Source organism: Lithobates pipiens, unplaced genomic scaffold (assembly GCF_037356315.1).
Source record: "Lithobates pipiens isolate NorthernLeopardFrog02 unplaced genomic scaffold, aLitPip1_a1.2 Scaffold_30, whole genome shotgun sequence".
Taxonomy (NCBI): Eukaryota; Metazoa; Chordata; class Amphibia; order Anura; family Ranidae; genus Lithobates; species Lithobates pipiens.
Window position 1 is genome coordinate 125,182,221 of NW_027507791.1, and position 21,902 is coordinate 125,204,122.

Below are 21,902 nucleotides of genomic sequence, written 5' to 3' on the forward strand. Positions count from 1 at the left end.
GACTTTAGCCACCGCATTCTGCTCTGCTCCTCTATTTCTCACTGGTGTACTGGGCAGGGGAGGGGACAAGAGCAGCTGTCTTTCAGCTATGCACGCATGCTAACAATCAGACATGGTTTATTGTTAGGATCCTTCCAAAGCCTGGAGCAGCTCTGCCATTTCAGCTGATAGTGGGCAATAGTCTGCTGTTAGCTGAATATGGGTTATAAGAGAGAAAAAGTAAATGTACTCCTGTGAACCCACAAGAGAAATATGGCCAAAAAAACTGCCTATTTTAATGCATAGAATACATTAAAGTGTTAGGGAAACCTCTAACACTGATCGTTTTTTTTAGCCAAGGAAGCTGCCATCTTTGTCTCTGTTTAATCTACAACTGCCATGATGCTGCAATGTGATCAGTTATGACACCAGCCATTGGATGGTTTGACAGTTTGGTTGAGAGCACAACCAATGGAAGTGTTACATTTCCGGCACGTTTTATGGATGGGTTTACTTCCGCCTTAAAGTGGATGTAGACCTGATTAATGAAATTTGACCTTGGCACAAATACCTGCAGTGTTTACGTATCTCTCTCTGAAGCACTAAGTCCTGTATCTTTATGCTGCTCCATTCTGTTATTAGTATGATAACTTCTGATAAGTTCTCCTGATAATCGAGATAAAACCAGTCTGAAATTTGTGTCGGGGTGGGTGCTATAAATAGACTAGGAGAGAGTTTGTCTTGTCACAGCACAGCTCTGTACATTTCTTCCTTCCTCTGCCTATGTGGTGGTGGTGGTGGTGGTGGGGGGCCTGCGGGTGCCTTTCCTCCAATTAATCAGCTGTCACACAGTGTATGCCAAGACTACACTCCTACTGCTGAATGAAAAAGTAAAAATTCTAACACAATGTTAGAATTCTAAAGACTCTAGAAAGCTGAAGACAGCAGTGATGCATGTAGAACTTTTATAGGGAGATTTGTTTCATCTCTGTGTATCATCTGAGGCTGTTAACTTCACTGGGTATAGGAGAGGGTTTATATCCACTTTAAGGTAAAAAAACCTTTAGACTTTAGTACCACTTTGACTCTGTAGTGATTGCTGCTATATCATTTGTCTTTATGCATGGTTTAGGCACATTATAGACTTGTACACACGATCGGAAACTACGCCAGCAAAATGCAGATTAGAGATTTTAGTCCGAAAATGCGACCGTGTGTATGCTCCATCGGGCTTTTGCTGGTGGGAATTCCGCCAGCAAAAGTCCGATGGAGCATAAATTGAGAACAGGTTCTCTATTTTTCAGTCGGAAAAAGTTCAGACTGTCCATGGCTTGAATGCTCTCTGCAAATCCTGGTTCTTTGATAGCCCCACTGGAAATGCTCACAGGTGATTCTGTATCTCCAGAACCCACTGCAGCCTGTCTTATTTGCCTCAGTTGCCCCCCTTTTTATAGCACAGATGGGCTGGCCAGAACCAATATGAACTGGAAACATTTAATTCTTTCCCTGCCTAGGTCAGCTGCTGAGTAGCTAACTGTGTACTTTTTCAACCTGCCTACATCTATCTTGGTGTTCACCTTGGCCTGATTCATCTCCTTAAAATTATATTAAAGGCAATTTTTTAAACTGAAATTAAAAAAGGTTATACTTAAAATACTTACTCTGTGCAATGATATTGCACAGAGTGGCTCCTTATCCTTACCTCCTTTTTTGGTGGTCCCCTGATGACACTGTCCATTCCTTCTTTCTCTGGGTGACCCCTTAGCAAGCCATGTGCTATTGGGGCACCTGTGTTGATACACGCCTGATTCAGGCTGTGTGCATCCATAGACACACAGCACCAGTAAGCCTCACCCCCACCCCCTTCTCACAGGAGTTTAACTGCTGCCAGCTTCTGCTGTGAGAGCAGAAAGAGGGGAGAGTGATGCTGCAGTCAGAATAGAGCTGGATTGTCGAGAGGATTCAGCTAAGTGTTTAGGGATGGGGGATTAACAGATAGTGGCATATTTTTTACCTTAATGCAGGGAAGGAATTGAGGTAAAAACAGACTTTAGAACCATTTTGACACTGACTGGTATGTCGTTTCCTTGCTACGGCTTATAAGGGGACTAGGATTGTGCAGGTGTTGGTTCTAAACTGTGCAAGTCCCCATTTCACTTCTTTTTGGATAAGACAGCTGCCCACCTGTTGTATTAACTTAACTCTGCCATTGTGTGTCATGCCACTGGCCATAGGCCAATCCACAGTATCTCTGGCCTGAGGCCTGAATTTTTGAGACCTACAGAAGATGGTCAGAGGAATTAGGGAGACTACAGTTATTCCTCCCATGGTATGTGCCACCTCACCTGGGAATTCGGCCCTGCAAAGGGCCTTTTGGATCAATACTGCAGGAGACTACATCTTGACAGCTCTGGGGTGTTTGGCTCCCATGCCCTGTCTACCCTGGGCTCCACCCATGCACTAGGTGGAAACATTCAAAAATTCCACAGTGTGAAGATGACAGGTATCAGCTGGGTTAATGGCACCTGCTAAGAGTGTGGAATGTGTGGAGTGCTCCAAATGGGAATATGTCCAAAGGAGTTGCGACCTTACGCTTTCCCTCCTCATCAGGAATCTTTCCCTATCGCCAGTACAGCCCCTAACAGGCAGGGTACTTGTTCCCTACTCTACCAACTCGCCAAAAGCATGCCAAACCTGGGAGCCAAAGCCTTAAAGTGGAGGGCCACCCTGAAAAAAAAAATACATAAAAAATTAGAAAAAAATGAAAAAAAAAAAAAAAAAAAAATTTTTTTTTTTACTTACCTGAAATGCCTGTTGCTAGGCACATAATCCAAATCTGCCTCTTCCTCCTCCGCGGAGATCTTCTCTCTTCTCTCCTCGTCGTGTTGTCTTCTGGGTAATGGGTCGCGCTGTGTTCTGGGAACTGTGTGTCCCAGAATACAGCGCGTCCCATTCACAAAGCGCTGCGCGACTCGTGCATGCGCAGTAGGAAACGGGCAGTGAAGCCGCAAGGCTCCACTGGCTGTTTCCCTTAGAAAGAATGGCGGCGCCGGGACCCGAGAGCCGAGGGACGGGTCGGCCTTGGGCGGCCGACATCGTGGGCGCCCTGGACAGGTAAGTCGGCTTATTAAGTCAGCAGCTGCAGTGTTTGCAGCTGCTGATTTTGAATTTTTTTTTTTTTTAAACGCCCCTCCTCTTTAAGTAGGCTCTGCCTGGCCCAAGAAGACGGCTGGAGTCACATGGGGTGTCAACATCCAATTGTGTGCTTCCCAAGTGATTCAGAAAACCATAGAGGAACTGTGTTCCCCTTGACTTCCTCTCCAACTGAAGTGCCGCTGTGGAAGAACACCACCTGCAGTGGGGCAAGTGGACTGTACCTGTTTCTTTTTGAGCAACTAGCTTTGTGCATTGTGATTTTGCTGCAATTGAAGCACGCTAATCGCTGGGATTCCGCGCGCGATTTGATTTGCCTAGGGGTGAATGAATGGAGCCTTAGAAATGCTTTTGAAAGCCTGCCATAGCTGTACATAACAACCCTAATGTTCTCTATTGTTTTGAAATAGTCTGGCTAAATTTATTGTATTCTAGTCCTACACCACACTCTTACTACAATGCACCCGTGTGTTAAATAACCACTTCAGCTCTCACCTCACACCTCCTATGGAATCATTTTTACATTTCTGCTATGGGTCTGTTTTTTCTGCAATAACGTTGTTATTACATATGATAATAAAGTAGTACCCCAACTTTTCTAATGGTAGTCTTCCTGACTTCAGAAGCAAAAAATCAAGCTCCCATGTTATGGTGGAGCTAGGGCCAGGTAGACATGTGAAGCAAAAGAATCAGATAGCCGCACACCAACTTGGCCACCAAGGCATAAGCACACAGAGAACTTACTTTTCCTGTCTTTAAGGCATGTCCTGTAATTGATGAGAAAGAGGACTTGCTGAGTTAATTAAAAAAATTCTGTAGGGAACTTGAAAACTGGCCAAATTTGAGACAATGTTATTGAATTAAAAGTTAAAGAGGAGCTCCAGGCTACTTCAGGAATAATTAAAAGTCAGCAGCTCTAAATACTGTAGCCGCTGACTTTTAATATTGGGACACTAACCTGTCCAGGAATCCAGCAATGTCCTTAGCTAAGCAGATTTTCAGTCGGCTATCGGGTGCTGCCACCACCATCTCCTCTTAGGGAGCCAGCAGTGAAGCCCCCATGCCAAGTGTCCCCATCCACAATGTTTCATGGTCATGGCATGTCAAGTGAATGGGGCCATGCCGCTACCACCCTGCAACTGCATGCAGTGCACATGGTTACAATGTAGTGGTGGGGGCTTTTTAGGGTTAAATCAGCCACTGAAGAGGCAACAAATTGCCTTTCAGCTGTCTGTTTGCTGCCCTTTGAAAGCTATCCACCACAGATCACTTTTCAGAGGGGTGACGAGGGCTGCTACAACAGTAAATGAGCCCCAGGGCTCGAGTCCTGCGGGAACGCATGGGAACGGCGTTCCCATACTATTTCCACAACGTGAAACGCCGTTCCCATTAGCCGCCTGAGTAGCCCGCCGCCAGTGCGTAGCCCGCCGCTCCTCTGCCGCCCGAGTGACTGGTTGCTAGGCTAGGGCCGCTCCGCGTCTAGCAACCGGTCACATGACGTCGGCCGTACACGTGGGCACGCACTGGAGTCAGTGGGCAGTGCGCATACGGCCTCCAGCGCAGCCAGCGACAGACACACGCCGCTGGGATACGGACTGTCTCCTCCCTCCCCTCTACCCAGTGCTCTCCCGAGAAGTAAACCAGGTTAGTCACTAGCACTCTGCATTACTCCGCCAATACTCTGCATTACCCAATACTCTGCATTACCCAATACTCTGCAATACCCCACCAATTACCCCACCAATACTCTGCATTACTCAATACTCTGCAATACCCCGCCAATACTCTGCATTACTCCACCAATACTCTGCATTACTCAATACTCTGCAATACCCCGCCAATACTCTGCATTACTCCACCAATACTCTGCATTACTCCGCCAATACTCTGCATTACTCCGCCAATACTCTGCATTACTCCGCCAATACTCTGCATTACTCCACCAATACTCTGCATTACTCCACCAATACTCTGCATTACTCCACCAATACTCCGCCAATACTCTGCATTACTCCACCAATACTCCGCCAATACTCTGCATTACTCCACCAATACTCCGCCAATACTCTGCATTACTCCACCAATACTCTGCATTACTCCACCAATACTCCGCCAATACTCTGCATTACTCCACCAATACTCCGCCAATACTCTGCATTACTCCACCAATACTCCGCCAATACTCTGCATTACTCCACCAATACTCTGCATTACCCAATACTCTGCAATACCCAGCCAATACTCTGCATTACTCCACCAATACTCTGTATTACTCCACCAATACTCTGCTATACCCTGCCAATACTCTGCATTACCCAATACTCTGCAATACCCTGCCAATACTCTGCATTACCCAATACTCTGCAATACCCTGCCAATACTCTGCATTACCCAATACTCTGCATTACCCCACCAATACTCTGCAATACCCTGCCAATACTCTGCATTACCCAATACTCTGCATTACCCCGCCAATACTCTGCAATACCCTGCCAATACTCTGCAATGCCCTGCCAATACTCTGCAATACCCAATACTCTGCAATACCCCGCCAATACTCTGCAATACCCTGTCAATACTCTGCAATACCCAATACTCTGCAATACCCTGCCAATACTCTGCAATACCCCACCAATACTCTGCAATACCCCACCAATACTCTGCATTACTCAATACTCTGCAATACCCCGCCAATACTCTGCATTACTCCACCAATACTCTGCATTACTCAATACTCTGCAATACCCCGCCAATACTCTGCATTACTCCACCAATACTCTGCATTACTCCGCCAATACTCTGCATTACTCCGCCAATACTCTGCATTACTCCGCCAATACTCTGCATTACTCCACCAATACTCTGCATTACTCCACCAATACTCCGCCAATACTCTGCATTACTCCACCAATACTCCGCCAATACTCTGCATTACTCCACCAATACTCCGCCAATACTCTGCATTACTCCACCAATACTCTGCATTACTCCACCAATACTCCGCCAATACTCTGCATTACTCCACCAATACTCCGCCAATACTCTGCATTACTCCACCAATACTCCGCCAATACTCTGCATTACTCCACCAATACTCTGCATTACCCAATACTCTGCAATACCCAGCCAATACTCTGCATTACTCCACCAATACTCTGTATTACTCCACCAATACTCTGCTATACCCTGCCAATACTCTGCATTACCCAATACTCTGCAATACCCTGCCAATACTCTGCATTACCCAATACTCTGCAATACCCTGCCAATACTCTGCATTACCCAATACTCTGCATTACCCCGCCAATACTCTGCATTACCCCGCCAATACTCTGCAATACCCTGCCAATACTCTGCATTACCCAATACTCTGCATTACCCCGCCAATACTCTGCAATACCCTGCCAATACTCTGCAATGCCCTGCCAATACTCTGCAATACCCAATACTCTGCAATACCCCGCCAATACTCTGCAATACCCTGTCAATACTCTGCAATACCCAATACTCTGCAATACCCTGCCAATACTCTGCAATACCCTGCCAATACTCCGCATTATCCAATACTCTGCAATACCCTGCCAATACTCTGCATTACCCAATACTCTGCAATACCCAGCCAATACTCTGCAATACCCTGCTAATACTCTGCATTACCCAATACTCTGCATTACCCAATACTCTGCAACACCCTGCCAATACTCCGCAATACCCAATACTCTGCATTACCCAATACGCTGAAATACCCTGCCAATACTCTGCAATACCCTGCCAATACTCTGCAATACCCAATACTCTGCATTACCCCGCCAATACTCTGCAATACCCTGCCAATACTCTGCAATGCCCTGCCAATACTCTGCAATACCCAATACTCTGCAATACCCCGCCAATACTCTGCAATACCCTGTCAATACTCTGCAATACCCAATACTCTGCAATACCCTGCCAATACTCTGCAATACCCTGCCAATACTCCGCATTATCCAATACTCTGCAATACCCTGCCAATACTCTGCATTACCCAATACTCTGCAATACCCAGGCAATACTCTGCAATACCCAGCCAATACTCTGCAATACCCTGCTAATACTCTGCATTACCCAATACTCTGCATTACCCAATACTCTGCAACACCCTGCCAATACTCCGCAATACCCAATACTCTGCATTACCCAATACGCTGAAATACCCTGCCAATACTCTGCAATACCCTGCCAATACTCTGCAATACCCCGCCAATACTCTGCAATACATACCCTGCCAATACTCTGCAATACATACCCTGCCAATACTCTGCAATACATACCCTGCCGATACTTACTCTGCAATACTTACCCTGCCAATACTCTGCAATACCCTGCCAATACTCTGCATTACATACCCTGCCGATACTTACTCTGCAATACTTACTCTGCAATACCCTGCCAATACTCTGCAATACATACCCCGCCGATACTCTGCAATACCCTGCCAATACTCTGCAATACATACCCTGCCGATACTTACTCTGCAATACTTACCCTGCCAAGACTCTGCAATACTTACCCTGCAATACCCAGCAATGCCCTGCCAATAATCTGCAATACCCAGCAATAATCTGCCATACTCTGCAATACATACCCTGCCAATACTCTGCAATACATACCCTGCCGATACTTACTCTGCAATACTTACCCTGCCAATACTCTGCAATACCCTGCCAATACTCTGCATTACATACCCTGCCGATACTTACTCTGCAATACTTACTCTGCAATACCCTGCCAATACTCTGCAATACATACCCCGCCGATACTCTGCAATACCCTGCCAATACTCTGCAATACATACCCTGCCGATACTTACTCTGCAATACTTACCCTGCCAAGACTCTGCAATACTTACCCTGCAATACCCAGCAATGCCCTGCCAATAATCTGCAATACCCAGCAATAATCTGCCACACCCTGCCAATACTCTGCAATACCCTGCCAATACTTATCGTACCAATATTCTGCAATACCCTGCCAATACATATTCTGCTAATACCCAGCCATACCCATCCATGCTCAGCCAAAATATTATTGGGGGAGATGACATGGATATTACAGTAGGGGAGATGTATATTGCAGTGGGGACTATATGGTGGTGACATTTTTCACAGGTTTTTGAAAATTCAATTATTATTTGCTGATCCGAAAAAAGATCCGATCTGTGACTCAGATCCAAGGAATGATCCGATCCGTGAGTTTTTTGATCCGTTGCCGATAATCTTGCACGGCAAGGGCAACGTTATTCCAGGTTGTGTGATATTTTCTAATTTGCTGTATTTGAATTTGGAACAGGGTGTATTTGTGTTAGAAATTCCCTGCAAGGGAAAGATCATCACCCATTGTGTTGATTATTCTGTTTGACAAGTTAACTTATTTTGTATTTGTAAACTGGCACTTTACAATAAATGTACTGTATTTTCTGTGAAAAATATATGCATATGAGCGTACCTTTATTTATTTTTATTTTTTTTGGTGGGGGAGTGGATCTTGGGTGGGAGTTTCCACACTTTTTTCCCCAGGACTTGACCCCTGATGAGCCCCTAATGTTACCATGACATTTTGTAATTACAAAATGCAGAACATGTGTCCTTTGCTGTAAAACAAAGACAAGAAGACATGCCGAATGTCAAAATGTTATATCGCAAATTTATAGACCACCATAAGCTTTGAGTTTAAAAAGAAATAAATGTATCCTTTAAGTGCATACTTTTTTTTTATAAAATGATCAACATAATCCACATGTAACTGAAATGAATCAATTATGCTAGCATGAAAAATTGTGTGATCACCAACCTCTGCAATGCATTGTTGATTATATTTTTTTATTCTAGAATAATAAGCTGAAATATTTATTGATTGACTTTATGGAGACTCTTCTATTTTCCCTGTTCTCTATGACTTTGTAGTCTAAAAAATGAATAGTTCTGTTGCTTGTTTAGTGTGAAATCAATATCCATCTACAGTTGTGCACAGCAGAGGTACTACAATAATATGAGGAATATCTTAGTACATTAAATTAGAATGAGAACAGTTTATAAATAGATTTTCAGTTTGCATTTGCTTAGCCTTAAAGGAGCTATGTTTTTTGGCAGAACTCAGACTGATACGCAGGGAAAAGTATATTACCATTCCCCTTTTCCATAGAACACCATACTGATCTGCACTGGCACTAATTTGTTAAGAAAAATGTGGTCCCTCTTGCACAGTGGAAGGCAGAATAAAATATTATTGGTGGTCATGGAAATGTTTCTGAAAAAAATAATTTTTTTGCACCTCTGGTAACTCTTGTATTAATAAATATATGCTATACCAAAAGTAAGATGATCTATTTTAAAGTAGAACTAAACCCACCTAGATTCCATCTTGGCATTTGCTTGATCTGCATTTGCCATGGTGCACATGTGATCAGTAATGACATTGGGTCACGTTCCAATTTAAGCACAACAAAACATGTGTAGCCCTACTCCCATAGGAACCCAGAGGATACTGTTCAGGTTTTCCCACAATCTTTGCCCCACAGTCAGGCACACAGGCTCATTCACACGTTTCTTCAATGACTAGTCAGCCAATCGTAATCATCCAACGGTATAATTAGCAGAATCGTTCTTGCCAAACCAATCTATTAACCTTCTATGAGGAGGTGAGTTGCCATCTAGATAACGATCTAGATGCGCAGTACTCAGAATGGCCAGAGATGGGTAGTGGGGTCCCCCAGGGTTCTGTGCTGGGACCAATACTATTTATTTTGTTCATAAACAACCTGGAGGATGGGGTAAACAGTTCAATTTCTGTATTTGCGGACAATACTAAGCTAAGTATTGCAGGATGTAATTACTGCAGGATGTGGAAACCTTGCAAAAAGATCTGAACAAATTAATGGGGTGGGCAACTACATGGCAAATGAGGTTTAATGTAGAAAAATTTAAAATAATGCATTTGGGTGCCAAAAAATATGAATGCAATCTGTGCACTGGGGGGAGAAACTCTGGGGGAATCTAGGATGGAAAAGGACCTGGGGGTCCTAGTAGATGATAGGCTCAGCAATGGCATGCAATGCCAAAGCTGCTGCTGACAAAGCAAACAAAATGTTGGCATGCATTAAAAAAGGGATCAACTCCACAGATAAAACTATAATTCTTCTGCTCTGCAAGACTCTGGTCCAGTTTAGAGTATGCTGTCTAGTTCTGGGCACCAGTCCTCAGGAAGGATGTACTGGAAATGGAGCGAGTACAAAGAAGGGCAACTAAGCTAATATAGGGTCTGGAGGATATTAATTATGAGGAAAGGTTGCAAGCACTGAACTTATTCTCTCTGGAGAAGAGACGCTTGAGATAGGATATTATTTCAATTTATAAATACCCTACTGGTGACCCGACAATAGGGATAAAACTTTTTCGTGGAAGGGAGTTTAACAAGACACGTGGCCAGAGGTTTACCCTTAAACTACGTAGAGGGTTCTTGTCAGGAACCATGAAACGGACAGAGACAGAAGTACAATCTAATCACACTTGTTTATTAATAAAAATAAAAAGATAAATAGGAAAAAGCGTAGTCAAGCAAGCCAGAGTCCAGTAGCCAGATCGGGTAGTCAGCCAGTCCAAAATTCATAAGCCAGATCGGGTAATCAGCCAGTCCAGACGTCAGGGATCCACAGAGAGCAACTGCAAGCAGGATGGAAGCCAGGGGGGATGTTAGCAAGCCAGTCTTGAAACAACAGAAGGAGATGGTTCCTAGAGATGTGACCAAACGTGAAGGCAAAGGAGAAATGAACTGGAAGACTTATATATAGGCAGACCAGACGAGCATCATCAGAAACAGCTGGTAACTGAGGAGAGAGAAGAGAGCTGGCAATTAGTCGACAGCTGAGTGGCCAGCCCAGAGGAGGAAGGGCTAACCCAGTCCTGACAGTTCTTTACTGTAAGAGCGGCAAGGTTGTGTAATTCCCTTCCACAGGTGGTGGTCTCAGCGGGGGGGGGGCATCGGTAGTTTCAAAAAAACGATTAGATAAGCACCTGAACGACCGCAACATACAGGGATATACAAGGTAATACTGACATATAATCACACATAGGTTGGACTTGATGGTTTGTGTCTTTTTTCAACCTCACCTGCTATGTAACATACCTAAATAATAAAATAAACACACAAGCATTATGGAAAAGTTTGGGCCGCAGCCCCTTTATTGAGTTTAAAACTATTTTAATCATGAAATGAACTTTAACCTTTAATACCAAACCTAACCGCTGTTAACCATTAACAAACCAGCATGCTTAGTCACTAAGACTCAAGCAGCAATATCTTATACCAACCAAGTAATAGTTTACTAACCACTATTCACCCACAAAGTGGGCGACATTACCCAAAAAGATGGACCTTCTATATAAAAACAGAACTGTTGTTAACCAATAACAGACCAACATGCTTAGTCACTAAGACTCAAGTAGCAATATCTTATACCAACCAAGTAACAGCGTACCAACCACTGACCACTGTGGGCAACATTACCCACATACAGGTGGACCGCCACAAGGGCAAATGACAAAGAGGAGGGAGGGTGGGAGAGCAGGTCAAACGATCCAGAAGGAAGGCTGAGGAGAACCCAGAGGTGAGTCAAGCTGACAGACCTGGGGTAAATGCTGACTCCGCCCAGTGACAGGAGAGGATAGAAGTAAAAGGTTACACTCATTTGCTAGATGTTCCCCACCAAAGGATTTGTCACCAATCTAGTGCGCAGCAGCTGAGGTAAATCTTCCTAGCAAAAGCAGATAGCTTGTCCCTTGAAACACAAAGCAGAAAGAACCAGCAAAGCAGCCATAGAGAGACATGTGCTTAACAATCATCATAGCCCTCTAATAATAGTAAAAATTATTAATAAAACCATCCATTGGAAATCTCAATTCCCCCCCCACCATGCCCTTCTGGCTTACCACTGTTAATCATGCTATTCGGTTATACAAGTTGACGCCAGAGGATGCCATAAAAAATTCTTAAAGATATGGGACTCTTGAGTTAGCTCCGAGAGTACCATCCCACCTGCCCTGTGATAATCGAATAAAGCTCCTGATAACTAATAGAATTTAATTGAACAGTGCAGAGATATAATTGAAGTGTTGTTATGTATTCATCAAATGTATACCAGTTTGCTATATTTTATAATAGAATGAGCGATGTTCGCTCCATATACATGTATGTCTAATTGTTTGTTATGTACTGAAAATAAATACAAATGTACCCTTTAAAAAAAAAAAAAAAAAAAAAAAATATATATATATATATATATATATATATATAAATATATATTTTTTTTTAACCACTTGCCGACCGCCGCACGACGATATACGTCGGCAGAATGGCACGGGCAGGCATATGGGCGTATATATAAGTCCCTGCCTTCCCGCGGGTCGGGGGCCCGATCGGGCCCCCCCCCCCCCGGTGCCTGCGGCGGTCGGCATTCGTTCGGGAGCGATCCGGGATGAGGGGGCGGCCATTCATTCATGGCCACCCCCTCGCGATCGCTCCCGACGAATAGAAATGCTCCCTGACATCACTTCCTCTCCTCACAGGAGAGGAAGTGATGTAATCTCTCCTCCGTGTCGGTATTTTTCGTTCCGGCACCGAGGAGAGAGGATCGGTGAGTTGCACCAACACACCACACGTACAGTAGAACATGCCAGGCACACTCACACCCCCCCTTTACCCCCCGATCACCCCCCCAATTATCCCTGCCCCCCCCAGTCACAGTGACACCAATTGCATTTTTTTTTTTTTTTTTTTTGCATTGGTGTCATTTGTGACTGTAATAACTGTTAGGGCAGTTAGGGTTAGCCCTCTTTAGTTCTAATGTGCCCCCCTAACCCCCCCCAATAAAGGTTTAACCCCGTGATCACCCCCCGTCGCCAGTGTCACTAAGGCTGGGTTCACATTGCAGCGGTTTATGAGAACGAATGTGATTCGCACCGCACTGCAGTGCAAATCACATCCGATCTCTGTGCGATTCGAGTTCAGCCATACAGATAGTATGGCTCAATTCGCGCCGCACCCGCCGCAAATTCGCACGGGACCCTTTTTTTGGTCCGCTGCAGAATCGGATCGCATGGGTGTTCACACCATGCGATCCGAGTTTGCAGATCGCACTGCGATATGCGAACTGATCTGGGGGTGTCATTAGCATTTCACTGACACTCCCAGCAGTTCGCATAGGGCAGTGTGAACTGCCGCCGGGAGGCATGCGATGCGGGAACCCGCCGCGGATTCGTGGCGTTCCCGCTTCGCTCCAGTGTGAACCCAGCCTAATAAGCGATCGTTTTTCTGATCGCTGTATTAGTGTCACAGGTGACGCTAGTTAGGCAGGTAGGTATTTAGGTTCGCCGCAACTTTTTATAGCGCCAGGGACCCCCATATACTACCGCATAAAGCCCCCTGATTGCCCCCTAGTTAACCCTTTCACCAGTGATCACCATATAACTGTTACAGGTGACGCTGGTTGGTTAGTTATTTTTTTATAGTTTCAGGGCACCCGCCATTTATTACCTAATAAAGGTTTAACCCCCTGATCACCCGGCGGGTGTCATTTGTGACTGTAATAACTGTTAGGGCAGTTAGGGTTAGCCCCCTTTAGTTCTAAGGTACCCCCCTAACCCCCCCAATAAAGGTTTAACCCCGTGATCACCCCCCGTCGCCAGTGTCACTAAGGCTGGGTTCACATTGCAGCGGTTTGAGAACGGATGTGATTCGCACCGCACTGCAGTGCAAATCACATCCGATCTCTGTGCGATTCGAGTTCAGCCATACAGATAGTATGGCTGAATTCGTGTCGCACCCGCCGCAAACTCGCACGGGACCCTTTTTTTGGTCTGCAGCAGAATCGGATCGCATGGGTGTTCACACCATGCGATCCGAGTTTGCAGATCGCACTGCGATATGCGAACTGATCTGGGGGTGTCATTAACATTTCACTGACACTCCCAGCAGTTCGCATAGGGCAGTGTGAACTGCCGCCGGGAGGCATGCGATGCGGGAACCCGCCGCGGATTTGTGGCGTTCCTGCATCGCTCCAGTGTGAACCCAGCCTAATAAGCGATCGTTTTTCTGATCGCTGTATTAGTGTCACAGGTGACGCTAGTTAGGCAGGTAGGTATTTAGGTTCGCCGCAGCTTTTTGTAGCGCCAGGGACCCCCATATACTACCGCATAAAGCCCCCTGATTGCCCCCTAGTTAACCCTTTCACCAGTGATCACCATATAACGGTTACAGGTGATGCTGGTTGGTTAGTTATTTTTTTATAGTTTCAGGGCACCCGCCATTTATTACCTAGTTTCACTAGTGTACCCCTAAATTTAGGGGTGTCTACTTTCCAAAATGGGGTCATTTGGGGGGCGTTTGTGCCATCTTGGCATTTTATGGCCTTCAAAACTGTAACGCCCTTAGAAAGCCTGAAGGCGGTGCTTGGTTTTCGGGGCCCGTACGCGGCTAGGCTCCCAAAAAGTCCCACATATGTGGTATCCCCGTACTCAGGAGAAGCAGCATAATTTATTTTGGGGTGTCATTTCACATATGCCCATGGCATGTGTGAGCAATATATCATTTAGTGACAACTTTGTGAAAAAAAAATAAAAAAAAATTAAAGTTTGTAATTTTCCCGCAACTTGTGGCAAAATATAAAATATTCCATGGACTCAACATGCCTCTCAGCAAATAGCTTGGGGTGTCTACTTTCTAAAATGGGGTCATTTGTGGGGGTTTTGTGCCATCTTGGCATTTTATGGAGTGAAGTCAAATATTTACGCCCTTAGAAAACCTGAAGGCGGTTCTTGGTTTTCGGGGCCCCGTACGCGGCTAGGCTCCCAAAAAATCCCACACATGTGGTATCCCCGTACTCAGGAGAAGCAGCAGAATTTATTTTGGGGTGTCATTTCACATATGCCCATAGCATGTGTGAGCAATATATCATTTAGTGACAACTTTGTGTAAAAAAAAAAAAAATATTCAATGGGCTCAACATGCCTCTTATCAATTTCCTTAGGGGGTCTACTTTCTAAAATGGGGTCATTTGGGGGGGTTTTGTACTGCCCTGCCATTTTAGCACCTCAAGAAGTGAGATAGGCAGTCGTAAACTAAAAGCTGCGTAAATTCCAGAAAACGTACCTTAGTTTGTAGATGTGCCAACTTTTGCGCATACCAATAAATATACAGTTATTGACTTTTTTTTTACCAAAGACATGTGGCTGAATACATTTTGGCCTAAATGTATGACTAAAATTGAGTTTATTGGATTTTTCTAATAACAAAAAGTAGAAAATATCATTTTTTTTCAAAATTTGCGGTCTTTTTCCATTTATATTGCAAAAAATAAAAATCGCAGAGGCAATCAAATACCATCAAAAGAAAGCTCTATTTGTGGGAAGAAAAGGACACAAATTTTGTTTGGGTACAACATTGCATGACCGCGCAATTACCAGTTAAAGCAGCGCAGTGCCAAATTGTAAAAAGACCTCTGGTCATTTACCAGCAAAATGGTCCGGTCTGAAAGTGGTTAATAAAACAAATGGGTGTTAGGGATGACTTCTCTATTTTATTCTTTAGTGGCCCTGACATTATTAAGCTAAATGATAATACAGCCGAATCATGCTTGACTCTTGGTGGAGCTACGAATGGAGGTGACTAGAATCAACTTCCACAATATGTATTCCTAAAATATTTTATTGTGCTCTTTTTTCATCTTTGTATAGCAAAAATAAGTATGTATATCCCTGGCATAGTTGCTATGTGCAGGAAGGAAAGTGTGTATACCCAGTGCTTGGAGGGATACAAAGCAGGAGTATACACCACAGGCATTTCTAAAAGAAGGTCTTAATGTAGTTCTCCAGATGGATCCAAGCTACCTATTCATAGTAACCATTCCAGATTTGCCAATGTACAAACAATATGCACATTTCTGCACATACTCTGCCATACAAAAGGGAAAAGGAGCACAATATAATATTTTAAGATTATTATTATACAGGATTTATATAACGCCAACAGTTTTCACAGTGCTTTACAACTTAAGGGTAGGCAGCAGTGGCGGCTGGTGCTAAAATTTTTTGGGGGGGGCGCAAACAAACTGAAAAATTCAGAAAAAAACCATCAATTGCAGCCTCACTTTGCCCATCAAACGCAGCCACTGTGCCCCAAATGCTGCAATTGTGCCCATTGAACTCTGCCACTGTGCCCCAAGTGCTGCCACTGTGCCCATTAAGTGTTGCCACTGTGCCCATTAATGCTGCCACTGTGCCCATTAAGTGTTGCCACTGTGCCCATTAAGTGCTGCCACTGTGCCCCAAGTGCTGCCACTGTGCCCATTAAGTGTTGCCACTATGCCCATTAAGTGTTGCCACTCCACTGTGCCCATTAAGTGCTGCCACTGTGCCCCCCGCCCGCCATCTGCCCAGCACTTACCTGGTCTCTACTGTGCAGCGGATGACGGCAGCAGGCGGCAAGTGGCGTCCGGTGTCCTCCAAAACCGACCCTGATGTCTTCTCCCCCGCTCCTCCTCTCATCTTCTGCAATGATTGGACGTCTACCAGGGCCTATGATTTCAGCCAATCAGGACAGAGAATTGTATATTTTAGAAAGGTACTTAACATAGGGTGACGCTATGAAAGCATGGATAGCAAAGTGCCAACGTCCCAGAAATAGTTTAATTCAAAATTTTAATACTAAGCAGGATGGACTTTACAGGCACACGAGTAATAGATCTAAAAAACTTTAATAATTTTTATCTTGTTTTATTGATAAAGAGTATATAAAACTGGGATACAGTTATTTCAGACATATATATGTACAGAACAAGAATAAAATTAATTATTAGTATACCCTACAGATATAGAAAATGACACCACATAATAACTAGTATAACCACATCCATAACATTGTACCATATAGGTTCTCAGATTATTGGCTGATGTAAATATCGGATAAGTTGTGGGTCTGAATCTAAGTCTGGGTATAACAATTTTTTTCTCAGAAGCTCGACATGTTGCGCGTGGAATACGCTTCCTCAGGAGCAGCAATTTTCGTCACAATAAGAGACTACTAAGCACATCAAGTGCAAAGCAGCCTGAGTGAATACACAGGAATTTCAGCATGAGAATAGATAAAAGCATAACATCAGAATGGAAAGGCTGGACTTCAAAAGAACTTCAATAAGAGAGATGTCCGTCGAAACAGATGGTATATCCTGCCAGTCCATGCCCATCTGAGTAGGATTGGCAACTGCATTTGCCAATCCTACCTGGACGATTATGGCTTACCGCTCTGCTGTGACGCTGAGATCTATTTACAAGGCACTTCATCCTTGGATTGGTTCCCCCCCCCCCAACCTGTCTCTAACACACGGGCAGGATATACCATCTGTTTTGATGGACATCTCTCTTATTGAAGTCCTTTTGAAGTCCAGCCTTTCCGTTCTGATGTTATGCTTTTATCTATTCTCATGCTGAAATTCCTGTGTATTCACTCAGGCGGCTTTGCACTTGATGTGTGTAGCACTAACCCTCAAAGGAGCTGCTGGTTAGATTGGGATTATCGTTACATTCTTTCTCCTCACTTCAAGTCTAGGGGTGTCCCATGGTAGATGGCCCAGTGACTTGAGAGACTGACGACAGATCCACTTAAATGGATTTTCGGGTACTCTTAGTGTCAAAGTCAATGTTGAAGAACTTGCTTACTTTGACTGCATCCAGAGAATAGCAATTTGCAACTGGATGTTCCCTCAAATTGGACAGTCCCTCTCTCACAAAGCCTAGCAGCCAACAAGGTGCTTACTCAGGAACAAGTCTCTGCCACAGACGTTGTTGTAGAACACACAAGAATAAGTCTCTGCCATAGACGTTGTTGTAAAACACGTAGGAAAACTAAACTTGTAGAACACTCTTGTGATACCTGGATCTTTCAGCTAGCTTGGCGATATCCACGAGAGTGGATTCTCTTGGGTACTTCAGCTCCTCCAGGCTTTTGCTAAGAAACCAACCCGTATGTGGCCTTCTTCTGAAAAGTCCTCCCCTGGATAGCATGAAGTCACTGGGTCTCTCCCAAACCGGAGACGGCACCCAAACACCTCAGAATCCTCCTTTAGTTTCCTTGCCTCGGGCTAGCCAGCCAGAAGAGACAGTGCCCCCTGTGGCCAGGCTGAAAATCTCATAGTCCAGTCAGACTGATGCTGAAGTCCAAATTTAGACAATTGTACCCAAACTAAACTGTAATTCAGGTGTAACCTTACATTTTGAAAAACACATAGTGCGTGCTCTTCAGGAGCCGGCGCTACATATGCTTTAGTAGTCTCTTATTGTCACGAAAATTGCTGATCCTGAGGAAGCGTATTCCACGCGCAACATGTCTAGCTTCTGAGAAAATATTGTTATACCCAGACTTAGATTCGGACCCACAACTTATCTGATATTTACATCAGGCAATAATCTGAAAACCTATATGGTTCAATGTTATGGATGTGGTTATACTAGTTATTATGTGGTGTCATTTTCTATATCTGTAGGGTATACTAATAATTTATTTTATTCTTGTTCTGTACATATATATATCTGAAATAACTGTATCCCAGTTTTATATACTCTTTATTAATAAAACAAGATAAAAGTTATTAAAGTTTTTTAGATCTATTACCCGTGTGCCTGTAATGTTCATCCTGCTTAGCATTCACATTTTTAATTTCAGCCAATCAGCTGACAGGTAACACAGACCTGGCAACCTGATTGACTGAGAGGCGGGTCAGTGTTAGAGAAGCAATGTATTCGCTTTACTAACACAACACTGTGTAAACAGCGAACGCACAGCAGTGCGCCCGATGTTTACCCTTTTGGAAGCCTATTAGACCCCACGGCTCTAATCAGGACGCCTATCAGAGCCGACAGCTCTAATCAGGCACTTCCAAAGAAACCCCGCCACTGTAATTCAGATGCCCGGCCCCCGACAAGGGGCCGGGCACCTGAATGGGGGGCGGCAGTGGCGACAATAGATAGATTCATGCAATGCATGAATCTATTGGTAATAGAGCGGTGCAGGAGAGGGGGGGGGGGGGCGCTCCTGCGCCCTCTAGGGTACGCACCGGCACTGGTAGGCAGTACAAATATGATACACTTTAATACAGTAGGAATAAGAGGGAAGCTCAAGAGATACAAGAGGTTATAACTGTGGGTGATGTGCTGATTGAGAAGATACATGTACAATTGTTAGGTGGGGGCCAGATAGGCTTCTCTGAAGAGATGTGTTTTCAGGGATCATCTGAAAGTTTATAAAGTAGGAGAAAATCAGACAGATTGAGGTAGAGCATTCCAGAGGATGGGAGAGGCTCTGGAGAAGTATTGAAGGCGAGCATGGGATGAGATGACAAGGGAGTTTGAGAGCAAGAGGTCTTGGAAGGAGCGAAGAGAATGATTAGGTTGCTATTTTGAGACTAGGTTAGAGATGTAGCTGGGGATCAGGTTGTGGGTGGCTTTGTAAGTTATAGTTAGTATCTTGAATTTAATTCAGTGACTGCGTGGCAGCCAATGGAGGGATTGGCAGAGAGGTATAGCAGACGCTCAGCAGTTTGTGAGGTGGATGAGCCTGGCAGCAGCGTTCATAATGGACTGAAGTGGGGATAGCCTATTTAGAGGTAAGCCAATGAGGAGGGAGATGAGCAGGGAGTGGATTAGAAGCTTTGTGGCTACATTGGTTAGGAAGGGGCGTATCTTGGAGATGTTGTGGAGATTGAGGTGGAAAATAATGGATAGCGATAGGATGTGGGCCGAAAGGTTAGTTCAGAGTCCAGGATTACACCTAGGACCTTGGCGTGGGGGGACAAGTTGATAGTTGAGCCTTTGATATTGAGAGAAAAATCAGGGGAAGCAGCACCTAAGGGAGGAAATATGATGAGCTTGGTTTTGGATAGGTTGAGTTTGAGGAAGTGATGTGACATCCAGGCTGATATGTCTGCTAGTAATTTGGTAATGCGTGAGGAGACAGATGGAGAGAGCTGGGGGGTGGAGAGATATCTTTGGGTGTCATCAGTGTACAGATGATATTTAAAGCCGTGGGAGGCAATCAACTGACCCAGGGAGGTAGTGTAGATTCAGAAAAGGAGAGGTCCAAGAACAGAACCTTGGGGGACCCCAACAGAGAAAGGAAGTGGAAAGGAGAAAGTAGAGGTGTAAATGACACTGAAGGAGCGGTGGGATAGGTAGGATGAGAACCAGCAAAGAGTACAGTCACAGAGACCAAAGGAGTGCAGTTTATTGAGGAGGAGGAGGGGGTGGCCCACTGTGTCAAAGGCAGCAGAGACATCCAGGAGAAGTAGTACAGAATAGTGTCCACTGGTTTTAGCTGTTAGTAGGTCATTTGAGAGTTTAAGGAGAGCAGTTTCCATGGAGTGTTAAGGGCAAAATCCGGACTGAAGGGGATCAAGAAGTTTATTCATGGTCAGATGGTCGCTTAGTCGGTTGTAAGCAGATGGGATGTAGGTTTGTTAAGATTGGTGGGGTCCAGTGAGGGCTTTTTAAGTATGGGGGTGACAAGCGCAAGTTTTAGAGAGTTTGGGAAGATGCCACAAGAGAGGGAGAGGTTGAAATGTGAGTTAGAGAGTGTAGAATTGAGTCAGAGGGTGAGCGTAGCATTTGCGAGGGAGCAGGATCCAGGGGGCAGGTGGTTAGATGAGTGTTAGATAAAAGTTTAGCAACCTCATTAATAGTAGCAGGGTTGAACGAGGGAAGTAATGATTGTAACTGTGGACATGGGATGTTGCATGGGGGAGGTTTTTGTACATTGGAGATCTCCTCATGAATTGTATCAATCTTAGTTTTGAAGTGATTGGCGATCTCCTGGGCAGTGAGTGAGTTGGTGGATGGAGGCAGTGGAGAACAGAGTAGAGTGTTAAAGGTAGAGAAGAGTTGATGTGGACTGGATGAGAAGGTGTTAATGAGTCTGGTAAAGTAGGTCTGTTTGGCAGTGTGAAGGCAGGAATAGTATTTTAGGAGGGCAGATTTATATTGTGTGAAGTCTTCCTAGAACTTAGTCTTATGCCACAGACGCTCAAGAGCGCGGCTACGTTTTCTGAGGCTTCTGAGGTCATCTGTTTGCCAGGGTTGAAGCAGTCGGGGCCTAATTCTGCGTGTAGTGAGGGGGGCAAGCTTGTCTAGGGTGGAAGACAGTGAGCTGTTGTAGATGAAAGTGGCTAGGTTGGGGCAGGACAGGGGTGACATTTTGTCATAGAGGTGATCAGTAGCAGAGAAGAGAAGGGTTGAAGTGGTGAAGGTTTCTATATGTAACTGTTAGGCGGTTGGAGGGAGAAGAGGTGCAAGACAGGGAGAGAGCAAAACGAATAAGGTGGTGATCAGAGAGTGGGAGAGGATTGTTGAAAAGGTTGCATGGAGTGCACAGATAGGAGAAGAAAAGGTCAAGGGTGTTGCCGTTGGAGTGAGTAGGAGCCTGTGTCCATTGCTTCAGGTCAATCAATGAGGTTAGACTGAGAAGTTTAGAAGTAATGCCCCGTACACACGAGAGGGATTAAGTCTGACAGACCTCCAAAGGAGTTCCGCCGGAGTTCCGACGGAGTTCTGGCGGACTTTTCGACCGAACGGACTTGACCACACACCATCACACCAAACTCCGACGGAGTCGAACGTGATGACGTACGACTGGATTCGACGTAGGAAGTTCCTAGACAGTAGCCAATAGCTGCCCTAGCGTCGGTTTTAGTCCGT